Raw genomic sequence first — 19,049 nt, forward strand, 5'->3', positions numbered from 1 at the left:
TATATATAAATATATATATATATATATATATATATATATATATATATATTTTAAATCAGTATTATCCATAAATTATATAGTCACCCAATAATTTGGTGAATATCCTTTCATATTTTTGATGGCATATATGTTTATATTTTAAAGTCTAAGAATATATTTTCTACGTATTATAACTGCCTTTTTTTCTATCACTTGATTTAGAAAAGAAATTATATGATATGACCTGTCCCTTGAAAAAGTAGCTCAAAGTCCAATTTCTTAGAATGTGTTTTCAAATGTTAATTTATTGAGTGTCTAGGAGAAGCAATGGAAACCAAGTTGGCTGTCGAACAGCCATTGCACAAGTAGTGCCTATAACACATATATTTCTGTGTAAATATAGGCCCATATCAGTGAAGAGAATACACTGTTTGGCTGAAGGAGGTCAACCAGTCTCTGCTCAGTCTCATGGTGGTTTAGTGAGGTTTTTGATAGTGTAGTAGTCAGATCTTCATTGCTGTAACAAGATACCTGAGAAAATCAACTTAGAGGAAGGAATCTTTATTTTGGTTCATGGTTGCAGTCCATATTTGGCTAACTCCAATTCTGCGGGCCTATGTCAATGTAGAATATCATGGTGGGAAATGTGGTACAGCAAAGCTGCTTACCTTATGACACATGAGAAAGGGGCAGGGGACCCAATATAACCCTCAATGCTATGATCCCAGTGGTCTACTCCCTCCATTTAGGCCCTGCCTTTCAAAGGTTCTACTGTCTCCTAATAACACCAGCATCTGGGACCAAGCCTTTAACATGAGTGTTTGGGGGACATTTAAGATACCATAACACATAACATGTACTTATTTTATATACTTTATAATTGGGCTTTATTGGGATTGAATCTACCTAATGAAGACATAGGTCTCTGACTGCAGGTAACAATAACCTACATATAAGCGTTGCTTTCTAAATCAATTTGCAGGTATTTCTTCAACCTAAGTTATTATCCCAACTTGCTATGGAACTTGTGAGGGGATTAGATACCTGAAAGCCATTTGACTATTACTTGACAAGTTGGAAAGCTATGGAAAAAATTGCATAATTTTCTTAGAGCCATTAAATAAGCTCATGTACTGTGTCTCTTGATAGGAATTCAACTCTCCAGTCACTGTGCTGATTCCTCTGGGCTCTTAGCTAAAATTAAAGCTTTACTCATTCTTTAATAAAAATGTTCTTGTTCTTAATATATTTTCTCTCCTTAACTTTAATTTGTAAGGATACTTAAAATGACATATTTGTTTTTAAGAGTTCATCAGCTTCTGCTGCAGATCTCTCAATGCAAGCATGATGCTCTTTTCACGTTGGCTTATGTGTTTGGAATGAAGAACACGGATGTGTGGAAAATTAACTTATTTTTAAAGTCCTATTTATTATTTTCCTATGTAGCCTCTGTTTTTCTCCGTCAGACCTTTCTAAGTGAAACCCATTAGTATTTGACTCTTATTCCAACAGGAAACCATGGTGGGAACTTATTGCTCCTACTTGTGCTATTCAGAGTCATAGCAAGTTGGTCTGCAACTCTTTGGAAGGACATGTTCATCTTTCCTTCAGAGAATTAGTGTGTGGCAGGGGGGCAGGGGGACAAGCTCTTGAATACCATATAGTATGGAACCCCGCCCCCTCAGAAATCTTTTGCTAAATGTGAATAAATCTCAAGATTATTCCAGGCCCAGAGTAAGATCTCAAATCCCTTAAGAACAACCCCTTTGACAATGTATTCGTGGTGAGCCTTGCAACCCAAAGTGTGGTCTAAAGATCCCAGCATTGGCCACACCTGAGAGTTTGTCAGAAATTCAGAATTTCAACTCCTCCCAAAGTATCAAATCTGAATCTGCATGTTAATAAGATTCCCAGTTGAATAAGACATGATGGAGGTAAATCTCATCCAATATCAAAGCTATGATGCAAATTGAGATCCAGGAATAGCACTGGATACCCTGTAATTCCCCAACGTAAATATTAATCAGAATCTGATACTGGCCAGGAATTGCAGATGAAAAATGAGCCTTCTGAAATTAAAATAAGTATAAACAAACTCTTTAAGAAAGGTGGATGCCAGGATCTCAAAACTGCTTAGAGAGGAAGTTTTTATTAGATTTGGAGATCTTTTTTTTTTTTTCTTAGCAAGAGTCACAGACTCAGAGAAAAAATGAAATCAACAAAGAGTCACTTACTTTGTCTGGTTTTGTCTACCTGCTTTTAAATAATAAATTGTATTTAAAATATTCTACTACTTTATTTAACTAAAATAAAGTAGGAATGAAAAGCCCTTTACATGTTGCTATATGTGGTTTGTTCTGTCTGACTGCCACATAATATCCCATTGTGTGTGTTTGCACAGGCACATACTGTCATGTTCAAATTACTAAAGCACATGCAGAGTATTTCCTATTCTCTACAACTTCAACAATGGTCCCATAGACATTTGCATAAGTTTCCTTTCTTGGATCACTCTGAGAGTTAGTCTGGGGATATATCCAGTAGTGAGATTCCTAAGGTTGTAGAAAGTACACACATAATGTCATTGATACCTTCTCATGGCCCTTCAGAATGACTGCACCAACTTACATTCCCACAAGGGAGTCTCACGTCTCCACTTCCCTTTTTATTTTCCAACTTAAATTTTTGCCTCTCTGATGGATGTAGAATGCTGTCTCATGCTCTTTTCATTTACCTTCTTTTCTGATGTGAAACTAACTATCTCCTCATATATTTATTAGTCATTAAAGTTTCCCCTTTGGGAAAGTGCCTATATACATCCTTTGATGTCTTTCCACAAGAGTCTGCTCTTCTGCATGTTCATTTTCTATTTGTTTTACTCATTTAACAATTTTTATTCTGCATCTACCATGTGTCAGGCATCTTTCTAGGTGCTAAGATGTTAAAATCAGTGGAAAAAACAAAAGAAGAATTTGTTGGGAGAATAGAGCAATTTATTAGGAGAAAGACTAATAAGCAAACAACCATATTACATAATGTTGGATTTTCATGCTTGTTATGAAGAAAAATAAATTAAAGGGACAGAGAGTCAGGGGGGATTGATATTTTGGAAAGTCAGGGAAGTCCTATATGAGATGGTAATATTTTAGTAGAGACTTGAATAAAACATTGTATCAATCCTTTGTCCTTTCTAAATGCTCCTCTTCAGAAGGTTATTCATCTGTTACCTTTATTCATGGTTACCTTTGTTGTTCAGAAATCTTTAATATTGATGCAATCTTTAATATTGATATTGATCTTTAATATTAATTTTTCCTTTTATAGTTTTTGTATTTTTGACCCTTAAAAAATCATTATTCAAGGTCATAAGGACATTCTTCTCCATTTTCTTCCATTAACTTTATCATTTTCTTTTTTTACATTTAGTTTTTTACTCCATTAAGATGGAGGATCAATTTTATGTTGTCAGATGGAAAGCCATCTGTCCCAGCAAAATTTATTGATTAACTTTTTTTCTACATTGGTTGGGGATATCACTTCATTATATCCCAGGTTTTCAACTACTCATGAGACGTCCATGGCTTTTTTGTTTCATTGGGTCATCTGCTCCACATGAGAAGCTCCACATTTTTTTCTTACCTTGCTGTATTTGGCTTTGTATGTATATCTTGGTATCAGATAGGACTCTGCTTTGAATGATAGGTAATAGATTTTTGAAGAACTTTAAGATGTCTAAAGTGTATGACTCACTCATCCTTGCATTCGATGTAGAATTCAGGATACTGTCTTGTAACTAAGAGTTGTTTAATAATACCTTAAACATATATAGAGATAAACTGTTCTTCAGATCTCACTATTCACTTTGGCTGTGAGCATCATAAACAGTATTCAATTTTCCATTTATAGTACCGAACTCATTTTTTATGAGTTGGAGAACTAGTTTTCAGTTATCTGCAGTGTAAAAGTTTATTTTTAAATAAATTTAAAAAATAAATATTTTGCCATGTAAGTTGGAAGACTTTACCTGAGTAGCTAAGAATGGTATAGGAACTTAAAGTGGGCCAATCAATTTATTATTTAACAATTTTTGAATGCATTGAGTTTTGAAAAAGGTAAAGCCTTATACATTCTATCATGTTTAAAAAGTAACTTGAAACTGGCATGTATTTTATTATTATTAGCACTCTTTTTAAAATTATTTCCAGGGCCAGGTGTGGTGGCACACACCTGTAAACCCAGCAGCTCTAGAGGCTGAGACAGGAGGATAGTAAGTTAAAAGCCAGCCTCAGCAATGGCATACTATAGAAATGTACCCACATCAATGTTCATAGTAGTTCCATTCACAATAGCCAAGCTATGGCACCACCATAGGTGCCCTGCAACAGATGAATGGATAAAGAAAATGTGGTATATACACAATGCAATGTTACTCAGCCTTAAATAAGAAGGAAATTATGGAATTTCCTGGTAAATTGATAGAATTGGAGACTATCATGCTAAGTGAAATAAACCAATCCCCCAAAATCAAAGGCTGAAATGTTCCTCTGATATGCAGATGCTAACTCACAATAAGTGGGGACTGGGGGGCATCAACGTTCATTGGATTAGACAAAGGGGAATGAAGGGAAGGGAGAGGGATGAGAATAGAAAAGGCAGTAGAATGAATGAGTCAAATATAACTTTGCTATGTTCATATATGAATACACCACTAGTGAAAATTTACATCATGTACAACTGCAAGAATGGAATCCTAATTAGAATAAGCTATACTCCATGTATGTATAATATGTCAAAATGCACTCTACTTTCATGCATATCCAAAAAGAACAAATTTTTAAAAATTTATGAAATAAAAACAATAAACGACACAAAATAAAATAGTGGTAGTAATTTATGGTGTCATCTAAATTATATAGAAAAATAAAATATATGAAAACAATAGCACGTATGTGATAATGGAAAGACTTAAAGTGACCTAAGTTCATTAGCCAGAAAGAGGCAAAGGTTTTAATTTCTACTAAATTATAATAAGTTAGTGTACATGTTGTTTGTTTGTTTTTTTTAATCTCTGGGCAAGCACTAAAACAAATGAACAAACCAAAAGAGTAAAGAAATGTACAATTGTGTGTATATATGTTCTGTGTCAGATTGTGTTTTTCAAAGATGATCACAGCAATTATCTACCTTCCCACACACTTCTCGGCAATGCAAACTTGCCCCTCTCCTGAGAGGAGGTAGAATCTTTTTCTTCTCTCCCTTGAACCTGGGTGGCTCTATGACTGCTTTGACCAGTGGAAAATGACAGAAGTGATGTTGTGTCAGTTCCAGGATGACCAGGAACTGGTCTGACAGCTTCTACTTATGCCTCATGAAAACTGATCTTCATGTAAGAAATGTGACTACCCTGGACAACTATGTAGCACAAACCAAGTGGAGAGGCTCTTCAGGATGAGACACCGTATGGAGTGCGGAGGGAAGAGTTGAAGGGGGAAAGGGGAAGAAAGACAGAGGGAGAGAGACCAAGAGACCATGGACCAGAGGTACAAGTGTTATAGTTTGGATCTGGAATGTCCCCTAAAGGCTGATGTGTTGAAGACCTGATCCTCAATGCAGCAGTGTTCAGAGGTGGGGCTTTGGGAATTATGAGGGCTCTGACCTCATCAATGGATTAATCCACTGAAGGATTCATGGTTGAATAGAATATTGGGAGGAAACTGTAGGGGGCAGAACCTAGTTAAAGGGAGAAGGTCTTTAGGGGCATTCTTTTGGGGACTATGTATTATCCCCATTCCTTCCCTGACCAATGCCCCCCCTCTTCCTTTTCACCATGAGGTAAACATCTTTGCTCCACCATGCCCGTCTGCCATGATGTTCTTCCTCATTCCAAAGCAATGGAGTCTGTTGGAAACCTCTCAAACCATGAGCCAAAGTAAACCTTTCTCAGGTATTTTGTCATAGTGACAAAAACGCAAACAAACACAATAAGTAAAAGAAGCTTCTTAGAAATTGACCCTTTAGCCATCCCCTGTGGATCAGAAATCAACTGCCAGCTAAGTCCTTCCTGAGTTTCTGACTTACAAAATCGTGAGCAAACTTAAATAGCTGTTATAAGCCAATAAGCTTTGGGGTGGTTTGTTATGTAATAGATAATCAGAGCACATACTGAGCTAATGGCAGAATGAGTAATAAAAGAGGAAAAACCATTCTACTCAATTATAAAGATGGCAAGATGAAAATAAAAAGAATAATGAGATCATATGCTGTTTTTAAGTCCTTTGGGTATAGATCAAAGAGGGGGATAACTGGGTCAAATGGTGGTTCCATTCCAAGTTTTCTAAGGAATCTCCATACTGTTTTCCATAGTAGTTGTACCAATTTGCAGTCCCACCAGCAAAGTATGAAAGTAACTCTCTCCCCACATTCTAACAACATTTATTGTTATTTGTATTCTTTATAATTGCTATTCTGACTGGAGTGACATGAAATCTCAGTGTAGTTTTAATTTGCATTTCTCTAATTGCTAAAGATGTTGAACATTTTTTCATATAGTTGTTGACCATTTGTATTTCTTCTGTGAAGTGTTTGTTCAGTTCCTTTGCCCATGTATTGATTGGGTTATTGATTTTTCTAGTGTTAAGTTTTTTAGCTCTTTGTATATCTTGGAAATTAATGCCTTAACTGAGGTACTGGTGGTGAATATTTTCTCCCAATCTGTAGGATCTCTATGCATGTTCTTGATTTTTCCTTTGCTGTGAAGAAGATTTTCAGTTTAATACAATTCCATTTATTAATTTTTAATTTTACTTCTTGCACTTTAGGGGTTACTGAGGAATTCAAGTCCCAAGCTGACATGTTGGAGAGTTGGGTCTACTTTTTCTTCTAGTAAGTGCAGGGTCTCTGGTCTAATGTATACGTCTTTAATCCACTTAGAGTTGAGTTTTGTGCAAGGTGAGATCTAGGGTATCAATTTAATTATATTACATTCAGATTTCCAGTTTTCATAGCACCATTTGTTGAAGAGGTTATCTTTTCTCTAATGTACATTTATGGCACCTTTGTATAGAATGAGATAACTATATTTATGTGGATGTGTCTCTGTGTCTTATAGTGTCCTTTAGTGGATTAATGGATAAAGAAAAGATGGTGTCAATTTATACAATAGAATATTACTCAGCCATAAAGAAGAATTAAATTATTGCATTTGCTGGTAAATGGATGGAACTACAAAATATTATGCTAATTGAAATAAGCCAATCCCAAAAAACCAAAGGCCAAATGTTCTCCCTGATTTGTGGATGCTAACCCAAATCAAGGGAGGTTGGGGAGGGGAATAATAGAAATCCATTGGACTAGATAAAGGGAAAGAAGGGAAAGGAGGGAAGTGGGGGAAGAGAATAGGAAACACAGTAGAATTAATTGGACAAAACTTTCCTAGCCTTGTATTTATATACACAAACAGAGTAACTCCATATCATGTCAACAATAGTGGGAACATAAATAAAATAAGTTATACTTTATGTATATTCTGTCAAAATATATTCCACTGTCATGTGTAACCAAAAATAAAAAATAAAAATATTTTTTAAAAAAGAATAATGAGATTGTGGATTTAAATCTCAATATACCAGCAAACACATTAAGGGCATCAAATATTTCTATTAAAAGACAAATATCACCTGTCAGGATTTATAAAAAGCAAATACATATGATGCTTAAAACAGATAGCATTAGGGGCTGGGGTTGTGGCTCAATGGTAGAGCACTCACCTTGCATGTGCGAGACCCTGGGTTTGATCCTCAGCACCACATTAAAAATAAAAAAATAAAATAAAGGTATTGTGTCCAACTACAACTAAAAAATAAATTTCTTTTTAAAAGAGCATCAAAAATACAAGAATATAGAAAGATCGAAAGTAAAACAATAGGAACACATGTAAAAATTCAAGCTCTAACCAAAATAAAAATATTGTGAATATCTAAGTATAAGATGAGATTCAAATTTAAGGCAAACAGAATTATTAGAGACAAAAGGGATACATTATAATAAAATGTTCTTAACTTTACCAGAAAGAAAAAAAATCAATTTTGTACACATATTCATGGATTAAAGAGCAGACTTAGAGTAGAATCGACCTTGGAAATCAGTGCAGAGGCATGAAATTGTGAACTCTAGTTGGTAAATTGCTGGAGGCTCAGTGTGGACAAGTCTGAAAATTTAAGACAACTACAGGAGATCCAGGCATAGGCAGTTCCCCACACTTTAATTTGACCTCCAGGAGTTTGACCAGAATCTTTCAGTAAATGCTAGAGAAAAATCCTTCTGTGGTTATGGAAGAGGGAGCAGGAAAGGAGCTAGAAATATGTCAGAGCACTCTGTTCTTAACAAGGCCTACCCTGAGGACAAACTAGTTAACCAGGCCTGCACTCAACTCCTTCCTAATTTAGTCACCCCGTCCCACCTAAGGCAGGTGGGGTGGGAACTGAAAAGCAATTGTGAAGTTCACAGTCCAGAGGCATCAGCTCACTAAATTTGTATGCATACAATAATAGAGTCTTAAAATACATAAAGCAACATTTCAAGTCACTTCAAGAAGACATAGATGCATCCACAATCAGACTGGGAGATTTTAGAATACTTAGAAAATAAATAAGTTCACTCATTTGTTCATATAATCTCTTTAGTATCCTCATTCTACAAGCAGGAAGCATGCTATCTATCAACATCAATAATCATATAATTGTAAATTATACATATATAAATTGATGTATCAATGTTGGTTACCATCCTATGTCCGTTCAGTTACATTTTTAATCATCTGCTTAATCACACTTCTTCAGGATGTATTAGCTATGTTTATACCATCTGCTCCTTAGGAATTGAGGAATATTTTACTATTGTCTATGGGCCATCAGAAATATGAGCCTTTGTCTTTAAAAGAGACTCTTTTCTTATCTTAAGCTAAAACATAAACATTTAGAAGATTTTGATTTTGTAGCCAGACTTGGTAAGCTTTCTACTTTTCTAGGTATGCATCTCACTCACACTGCTGAACAGTAGGGTTCATTTCTAGCATTGTTTGAAGTATTCTGGGTACTGAGCTGAATATAGACTCCTGGTAGCTCAACAGAGTACTGGCAGTCTATCACCCTCCATCTCAGGTAGGTCTCTAAATAGAGCCCGGACAAATCTGTGCAGTAACTCCTGCCAAGTCTCTCTACCATGACTGCTACCATCACACCATGGTCCTGATTCTCAGCCAAACATACACTTATTTTAAGTCTGCAAAATTAAAATTGAGGACCAGGTTTTTTGCTTACCTGCCAGGTAAACAGCAAGGGTCACTCATTGAAGCACAGTCAGAGGAAATCTTCCTACAAAATATCTGCCAATGGGATCTAGATCCTGTTTAGGTCAAATAGCTCCTCCAGGAGGTAGGCTGAATTCTAGTCTCTAAAATTTCCAGTACCTAAGCTGTCTAGAATGCATTTTACTAGGCTAATTTACTGCTTCCTCAGCTTCTCACTGCAGTCTTATGGGGGCAATGTATCTGCTTTGCTCAGTTTGGTTGGTCTTGACTCAAAAGCCAGCCTTAGCATTATAGAGAAGCAGAGTCGGCTTCACTCTCATCAGTAGGATGTGTCTCCCCTGATGATAGTTAATGCTCCTCACTATGCTAGGTCTTGGCTTTGATCTGCTGACACAATTGATCTTGAATTTCTATTGGTTCTGATGCATCTTGTTTTGAGATTTCTCTCACATGGCTTTGTTAAATTATCTCTTGCTTGTCCTTTTATGTCTAACTTTTGAGTCCCCTGAGCCACTTGATTTCCACCCCAACCCTCATTTCTTTTTTTAAATTATTTTTTAAAGCTGATTTAGTAAGATCTTTATGTGGCACTTTAGAAATACTGTGTGGTAGAGGGGAAAACCACATTGGTAAAGAAGAAGTGGCATATTCACTACTCAGTTATGTTTTTAAATCTGTACCATATCCTCAGGGAGTCTGTGGAGTGCTTCTGATTCAGGCATTTGTGTATTTTCCACATCTTAAGATTGAGAGCAAACTAAACAGCCATTCAATATTGTGGTTTAGTTCTGCTGCCTTTATTATAGCTCTCTGAAATTCAAAGAAGCCTGCTGTCAATGTACCATCTTACTAAACTTTTAAGAGTTCTACGTAGTGAAATAATGCCATAACTTTGTATACTACTTTAAAGTCAAAGCACTCTATTGGAGTTCACATGACTTTGAGGGAAACCCTGAATATTGGCAGGACAGGATTAGGCATGCAAACACTGATAACCTACAAGGATCGATAAGAGTCTTTCTAAGAGGCCAAGCCCTCCTTCTTTTCTCCCCATCAGCAGAAATGAATGACAAACTGTCCCCTTTGCCTTAGAAAATCTAAGACCAAGCAAAATGAAGAAGTCAAAGTAAAAAAAATGCCTGCCTGGAGCACTGTACACTGTCTTTAGTTTACAAACCACCCTTCCCTAATGGGGAGCAGAAAAGTGAGCCACCTCCCTTGCTTCATTAGATAAAGAATGAAGAGAAGGAGTTTGCTGTTGGATGCGTTTCCAGGGCCTTGACAGGTAATTAGCTAAGTGATAATCATTAAGGTTAATGGTCTTCTTTAGGTTAAACTCTCTTCCATTAGATGACATTGGAAACAGATCCTTGGGGTCAGTGAAACTATTTTAAGGTCTCTCCTGTCATCAAAAAGGTATGATCCCACAGCCCACCTTGGGCTTGGCTTACTTGACAGGTCAGCAACAACTTTGACTTTACTCAAGGATATAGTCTTTTTCCTGGGCCAGAATGTCAAAATCAAGCACTAAAGAGGATTGGTCAAAGAGCCAAGTGGATAGTCTGAAACGAGCTACCATGTGTGGCATAAATAAGACCACAGCTTCTAGGAACAGCAGGTGGGAAAACAGAGCCAGTTAAAGGGGAGAAACCAGCTCACAAAGGTTCCATGAAAAATCACCTGTCTACCAAAATTACAACAAAACAGCATGCCGGTGAATTTAAGGAAGATTTTTATGCAGATGGGGACTTACTCTTTTTTTGCACCTGCTGTCAGTAAGCACCAGACCATAAACATTGGCAAACACTGATTAAGCATATTGCCTTGATGGAACTTCAGGTGAGAGAGGAAAGCGGTTCAGCAGCCCTGAAGCCCCGAAGACAAATTACTCCTGGTGTAGTGATTAGAAAAGGGGAAATTGCTGTACCTTCTTTGAAAAAGCATTCCAAGCCTAGTTCCGCAGACAACCCAATAATAGCTGATATGACTTTAGAAAAAGCACTAGCACTCTCATTATGGTTTTGTAATTTTTTAAAAGTACTTCAGGTGCATAAAGCGCCACATGACCAAAACTATAAAGGTCATTCCATTTTTAAGGTACACCTCAAACTAGATGTTTAAACTAGTTTTCTGCAAGTAATAGGTGCTATACGAAATGAAATGAGAAGGACTTCAGGGACCCAGCATTCCTGCACTTTCTGGACTAAGGTCTACCCTGGGTGAAGTTTTTCTATCAATTTTCCTCCAGTAAGTCAATAACATGAATGTTTCACAAGCAACTTTAAAATGCTTTAGTTATTTTGGGATTCATATTTTCAGTGTTCTTGCTGCCCACTTTGATCATGTAGCAGCAGTTGGGCCATGAGCACAAAATTATAACATTCTTGGCTGAGAAGACCTATGTTATATTGTAGAACAGTGCTGGTAATAAACACAAGCAAATTCTAGTTTAAACATGCCAAGCTGAATACCAGTGTGGATAAAAGTAAAGTTGTGTATGTTTATGTATGTGTATGTTCTGTGCATCTAGCCAAAAATGCAGGTTTATATTCATGTTTAGTATTGTTCCTTTCCTCAGGGTGGAAGAAAAATAAAATTCATGTTTATCTGTGCTGGGGTTCTATATGGCCCTAATCAGAGAAGCCTACTGTTAGGCATCTGTCCTCTGAAGTCAGGCTGCCCAGGTTCAAATACTGGCTGTGTCATGAATAACTGTGTAACTGGGACAAGCACTTAACCTCTCCAAGCTTCTGTTTTCTTACTTGTGAAATATGACAATAAAATTTACTTGATAGGTTACTGGGATAATTTAATAAGATATATTAAGTGGGCTGGGGATGTGGCTCATGGGCTGGGGATGTGGCTTAAGTGGTAGCGCGCTCACCTGGCATGCGTGCGGGCCGGGTTCGATCCTCAGCACCACATAAAAACAAAGATGTTGTGTCCGCCAAAAACTAAAAAATAAATATTAAAAAAAAGATATATAAAATGCTTAGGACAGGGTCTGGTACATGGTAATGTTCAATAAATGAGATTCTATAATATCTCATTCAGTATGAAAACAACCCTGAAGTACATACAATAGCTGTATTTTATAAATGTGAAAACAGAGGCTAAGGAAAATGAGTCAACGTCCCCACAATTTCAAAATTAGTAAGATCTCATCTGCAAAAAATTAAGGAAATTTTCAAATAAGTTAACCTCTATATTTGTTAGGGGATTGTTAGCTGCTATAACAAAAAAATACTCAAGTTTTCAAGGCTAACACAACATAGTTTTATCTCTCCCATGTATCATTTCAGGATGCTGTTCCCAGTTGGAAGTGGCTCTCCTCCCTCCCATGACTCAGACTTCCAGGTTTCTTCCATCTGGGAGGTTTGCCATTCCCTACAGCCCTGAAGTCCTTTTATATCCAGCCAGCATGAGGGGAAAGAGAGTACAGAACAGGTATAATGGCTTCTTAAAATTAATGGCACAGAGCAGCACATGTCACATCCATTGATATTCCATTGGTATTAAAGTTATATCGCCACACCTAGATGCAGAGGATCCTGGGAGAGATGTTCCCTGGCGAGAGAGCTGCTTCCCAATGCTGATCTAATCTATGTAAAGGAGAATACAATGCCAACAAAACTCAAGATTCATTCCCTGCTGCCAATGGGTCAAGGGGTAGCATATTTACATGTGATGGGCATAATTCAATTTCATGGCTTTTTATTTTTTCTCTTTTATTTCATATAATTCCTCCAAATTAAAATTTTATCCCTCTTCTATTATTGTCCTTATTTGTTGCCAATGTAATTTCAGATCAATCTATTTCAGGGCCCTAAACAACTATCTCATATGCCAGCATAATTGTGCTTGTGCAAGGTCTAATGGAGAAAAAAGCAGGTGAAATCTAGCCAATTCAATTTATAGCCTGAAGCCTGTGATTCTGTTATGTATGTTTCTTTTCTGGGCTTCAAATATTGATAAGGACCATCAACTGAGTTCATCTTTAAAAAAAAAAATCAAAGCCCTGTACTGATTATGAACTAAAGGGCTTTTGCATCAACCCACAGAAAACATACTAAATGCCTGGAAGTGGAGTTCAGTTGAATGAATAATTAAACAAGACTACACACTAATCAATGGTCCTCTATTTTGGTTATCTATTGCTATGTAAGAAACCACTTAAAAACAGGGGCTTTAACGAAAACCACTTCATTGTCCTCACGATTCAATGAGTTGACTGGATGCATCTGGGAAGTTCTTCTGCTCCATATGATATCAACTGATGCTGTAGTCAACTGGCAGGTCAATTGGACTGGAATGTCCAAGTTGGCTCGCACCTATTTCTGGTGTCTTGATGGAAACAGCTGGAAGATTGGCTATAGCTAGAATGCTAGTGAAATGAGCTCTTTTTCTCCCCTTAAGCCCCAAATTGTCTCCCTTTCCAAATAGCCTTTCTGTGAGGTCTCTCCAGGTGATCTCTTCAGCAAGTTAGTCATACTTCTAATATGGGAGCTCAGGACTGCCAAAAACACAGAATGGAAGCTCCCAGGGCTTCTCAAGACTTCCTTCAAGTTTTTGTTGTTGTTTGTTTTGTTTTTTAGGAGTCAGTTTTATAGGAAAGCACTGTGATTCCATAGTATTCCTGAACTCAGATTGAGGAAAAACAGAAGATGGTAATCTAAGATTATGGTAGAAATTAATATCATCTATTTAGTTCCTTCACTGTTCTGCTTGTGGATAACTGAAGAGATGGCATGAAGAGAGCAGAACAAAGTAGAACACAAGGAGGAAGAGGAGCAGACAATCAAGTAATCCCATACCAATCAGATCAACAACCCTGACACATGCCATGGAGCAGTGCTAGAGGTTGCGAGCTCCTGTGGACATCTAGGCAAAACCTGATCAGCCTTGGATCTGAAATGATGGCAGTGGGTTCTCAGAAAAGGAAGTGTATTGATAAAACATTTAAAGGAATAATCCATAAGATTTGATGAGCAGAGGCTTTAAGAAGAGAGGGAGAATAACTTAGTTTGGAGCCTGAGTGATTAGATAAAGGAGGATCCAATCCGATACAAAGGAAAGAAAGCAACCAGGAGGAGTAAGTTTGGGGTAAATGATGAAGAATAAAATTTGGGCCAGTTCAAGTGGTTCACAGGAGACTTAATGAAGTTGGACAGCAAGCAACTGGATAAATGTCTGTGGTGGGTATTTGTTTTTCTTTTCTTTCCCTTCCTTGCTTTCCCTTTTCCTCATGTATTTCTGTTGCCCATTGTCCCCTGCCTTGCGTAGGTGGGAAATTCCCCGCTGAAACTCCTGTCCCAATGTGAAATCTTAAAAGGTCAAGTTTTTGCTTTCTCAGTCCCCCTGCAGGACACATGATCTAGGTTTGACCAACGAGATGCACATATCAGACTACATCAGAAACAAGTGAAAGCAATGAGCTCAATCTGGAGGTGACGATACCCATTTCCCTCAGAGTGATTTTGACATAGCAAATGGCAATGCCCAGTGTTTAGGGCAACAAGGTCTTTGCCGGACAAGTGTTGTGGCTTAGCTTTGGCCTCCCTTTTTTCCAGGTCATTTTCTGAGTCTTATTCTTCAGTCTTCTCCATAACTCTTGGAACTATACAATATCTCTTTGGTATTTTACTTTTCTCCTTGAGGTAGCCTCTGTGGCTTGCAACTTGGGTCCCTGGCCAGCTCAGACACTCTTAAACCTGGGGGTTCATCAGAGAAAAGTGGAGAAAGCTGTCAGGATGAATGAAATTGTTCTGGAAGAGAGTGTGGGGGTGAAGAAGGAAGAGGGCAGGGGGCAGGACTCCAAGGAGCAGCCATTTAAAATGCCAACACTGTACCTCTGGACAATCAAAAGACTATCTTCCTAGTCCTGACTGACAAAGTGAAACAGTCCAGGGCATAGTGGATTCAGGTGTCAGGATAGCTATTCAGGACACATAATTACACCAATTAATTAACTTAGGTGGCTTGAGATGGCTTATGGATACTCAACCAACACTGAGCTTTCCGGTCTACAACTTTGGGCCAAGCCCTACCATAGGTCATGGTATATTTCTCCTATCATTGCTTTTTCTTTCTTGCTCTAGTGCTACTCAGAAGAAACTTGGATGCTAAAACTTGAGGACTTAATGGTTGGTGACTTCACTTATCTGATGTCTGTGAAGCCTGACCAGTCCACTTCTAGGCTATAAGATCATATGGAAATTTTGGTGTCAAACTTCCACTCTGCTAACAACTTTATAATCTCCTGTTACCCATTGTAATTGCTTAAACGGCATTTTAATGAGTTACTTTAAATGACTGAGCTTTTTTTCTTTTTAAACTAAAAGCAGCGTGTATTTTAGTTCAAAATATGGGTCACTGGTGTTTCTTTCTAGATGGCTATGTTTAGAACAAGGGGAAAAGACTATATATTTGTACAGGTTTTTATTCAATCATTTCTATAACTCTGGTTGATTTTTGGACTACAAATGCTTCAACAGTTCTGAAGATTCCGTAATATTATATGAAGGTTTATTAATTTTTTTCTGGATTTTAAATCCAGAACAAATTCTTTCATGGATTTTCAGGAATTAAAAGGTGGAAATGGAATGGCCCTAGTGACCCATTAGCACAATTTTTGTTTCCTGAAACTGTGACATTAAGCTCTGCCAGCTTAGAGGTCTTAGTTTAGCCGGGAAACACATCAGTGAATCCATTGAATGAAAAGTAAGGATTGCCAGTCAGCCACTTTGGCTCTTTAGACCTCTGACTCAACAGACAGAAAAGGAAAGTGTTTTCTGGCCGGGTTTTTGGTTCTGACTGCTAAGGAGAAACAAGACGGCTGTTCCACAATGGAGAGAATGAGGAGTACATTTAATATAGGAGATTACTTAGGGCACCTCCTAGCATTACCATGTCCTGTCATTAAAGTCAGTGGGAAATTACAACAAACCAATCTGGGCTGGCCTACGAAGGGCTCAGACCTTTCTGGAATTCAATTCTGGTGTCACCCTACCAGGCAAAGAACCATGACCAGCTGAGGTTTTGGGTGAGGGCAAAGGAATATGCAGTAGGTAGAGAAGAAGGCAGATATAAGGGCCAGCTACAACCATGTGACCAACAACAGAAATAAGGTCTGAGAGTGTCTTCTTTATTTTATGTGTGCATCACACAACTTCTTTGTTCCCTACCTACTCTTACTCCGCTATTATACAACATAAGATATATTGATTTACAGATAGTGTGCAATTATTGTTAAGTTTATATCAAAATATTTAAGTTACAGGACATCAAGGAGAAGAGTAAACATTCCCCAATAGCTTTGTACCCATTCCAGAGGGACAGGGTTAGTGCATTTTCAGGAGCACTGTGTCATGTTTGGTGAATACATGACCATGTAATTATCTTTATTTGAAGATTTAGTGTGGATTAATAAGATGATTATGGGTGCCAGGTTGACAAGAGATGAACTTGTGATGATTAGTTTTATGTGTCAACTTGATGAGCCCAGATGTGTGGCTAAATATTAATCTGGATATTTTTGTGAGGGTGTTTCTTTTCGGTTTTTGTTTGTTTGGTTGGTTTGAATTGGTACTGGGGATTGAACCCAGGGGTGCTTAACCACTGGGCCACATCCCCCGCCCTCTTTATTAAGTTTATTAAGTTGCTTAGGGCTTCACTAAACTGCTGAGGCTGACTTTGAATTTGATTGCTCCTGAGACCTCTGGAGTTGCTAGGATTACAGGTGTGAGCCACCAAGTCCTGAGTTAGGGTGTTTTGAGATGGGATTAACATTTAAATCAATGAATTTTGAGTAAAGCCAATTGTCTTCCATAATGTGGATGGGCCTCTTTCAATCAGCTGGAAGCCTGAATGGAACAAAAGAGTGTTCTCCCCTGGGTAAGAGGGAATTCTGCAGAGATGGCCTTTGGACTTGAACTGTAACTTCAGCTCTTTCCTGGGTCTCCAACCTGATAACTTACCCTGCAGATTGTGAACTTGCCAATCTTGTGCAATTGACTAGTCACATGATCAATTCCTTAAAAATAAATGTATTAACTGGTAGACACACTGCCTAAACTGCAGAGGGAACGTGGAAAGTTACATGGCAGATAGCCTAAAAAATAGCTCAAAGACACGGGTGACACAGCCTTCTCCTTCCAGAGCAGGAGGCCCAGAGCATGTAACCGTTGGGACCACCTGTGATGCAGAAAGGGAGAGCTTTCCCAAAGAGCTCAGGGAAATCACGACAGGCATAAGTTTGAGCTTGTGAAAGTGACCCTAAAAAGGGTGTGTTTGCAGAGTGAAGGAGCAGCTGTGGTCAGAGCAAAACAGGGACAGCAAAAAAATTAAAAATGAAGAAAAATTCCTTCTACATATTATACATCTTTAAAAAAAAAGCAATTGGTAGTTGTAGATGGACAGCATGCCTTTATTTTATTTGTTTATTTTTATATGGTGCTGAGGAACGAACCCAGTGCCTCACATGCGCTAAGCAAGTGCTCTACCACTGAACCCCAACCCCAACCCCCATATTATACATCTTATTGCTTATGTTTTTTCTGGAGAATCCTGATGATATAACAAGTGATCAGATTACTTGTTGATGTTGCCACGGGTGTTTTGATTAGCAGGCAAACTACGGTTCTGAAAACATGGCAGATTGAGCTAACTGACCCCATTGCTGATACAAAAACACAGAAATGATATGGAACTTAAAAAGCTAATACAATGCTTGACTTTTGAGAGTGGGTGGGGGGAAAAAGAAAGAAGGAAAGATCCCTAGCTGTAAGAAATTTTGAAGACCTTTGCCATAATGGAACAGTTTCATAAACTAATTACAGTGGTGGCTACACAAATCCATTATATGTGTTAAAATTCACAGAACTCTGTCCTCAAAAAATGTCATTTTTAGTATATGTTGGATTTTTTTAAATGAAATGATAAGAAACTTAAGGCAGAGCATTATGCTTCTGAGTTGATGTAGTAGTAAAGACAATGGGATGGGAATTGAACCTGGATATTGGCATTATCCCAAGCTGGGCATCAGAATAGAGAACAGGAAATATATTCTGGGTCTTGGGTTCTCAAGATAGAATGATAGAAATTAGATTTAAGCTCAAATCAGAATCCTGGAAGAGTTGCTTCCTTGGTTAAAAAAAAAAAATCCCCCAAATTCTAAACTTCTAGCTTTGGGTAAGAAAAGTCAATAATAAGGCATAAAATTTTTATTTCTATTGAGAATTCTGAGCAGAAAGCATCTCTGGATTTTTTTAAAAGTCAAAATCCAAAGCCTATATAACATGCACCAATATTCAGTACAAATTTTCATCACTCATAGGTGCAAAAATCATTAAGCCAAGAAATTAATGTAAAAATTGGTCCCAGAGCTATAAATCCCTGAGGTGTCTGGAAAAAGCAAATTTAAAACTTCTGTGCTGGGATGTATCCAGAACCCAGGACACACCAAAATACTATAGGGAGAAAAATCAATCTTCACTGGAGATGAGATCACAAACAAAAATAACAGCTACTAAAAGAAGGCAGCATAACAAGAGCTGGCAGACACAGACAGAAGGTTAATTACCATAAAGACTTGAGACAATGAAATCACTTAAAAATATTAAAAATGGCTAAGAGGTTAAAAATAATGCCACAGTGGGAAAAAAAACAGATTCTAAAATTTAAGAAAAATCTATGGATATATGAAATATTAGACTACACATAATTATCAGCAAACTATCCCTGAGAAAACTACCCAGAATGTGGC

Source organism: Marmota marmota, unplaced genomic scaffold (assembly GCF_001458135.2).
Source record: "Marmota marmota marmota unplaced genomic scaffold, marMar, whole genome shotgun sequence".
NCBI lineage: Eukaryota > Metazoa > Chordata > Mammalia > Rodentia > Sciuridae > Marmota > Marmota marmota.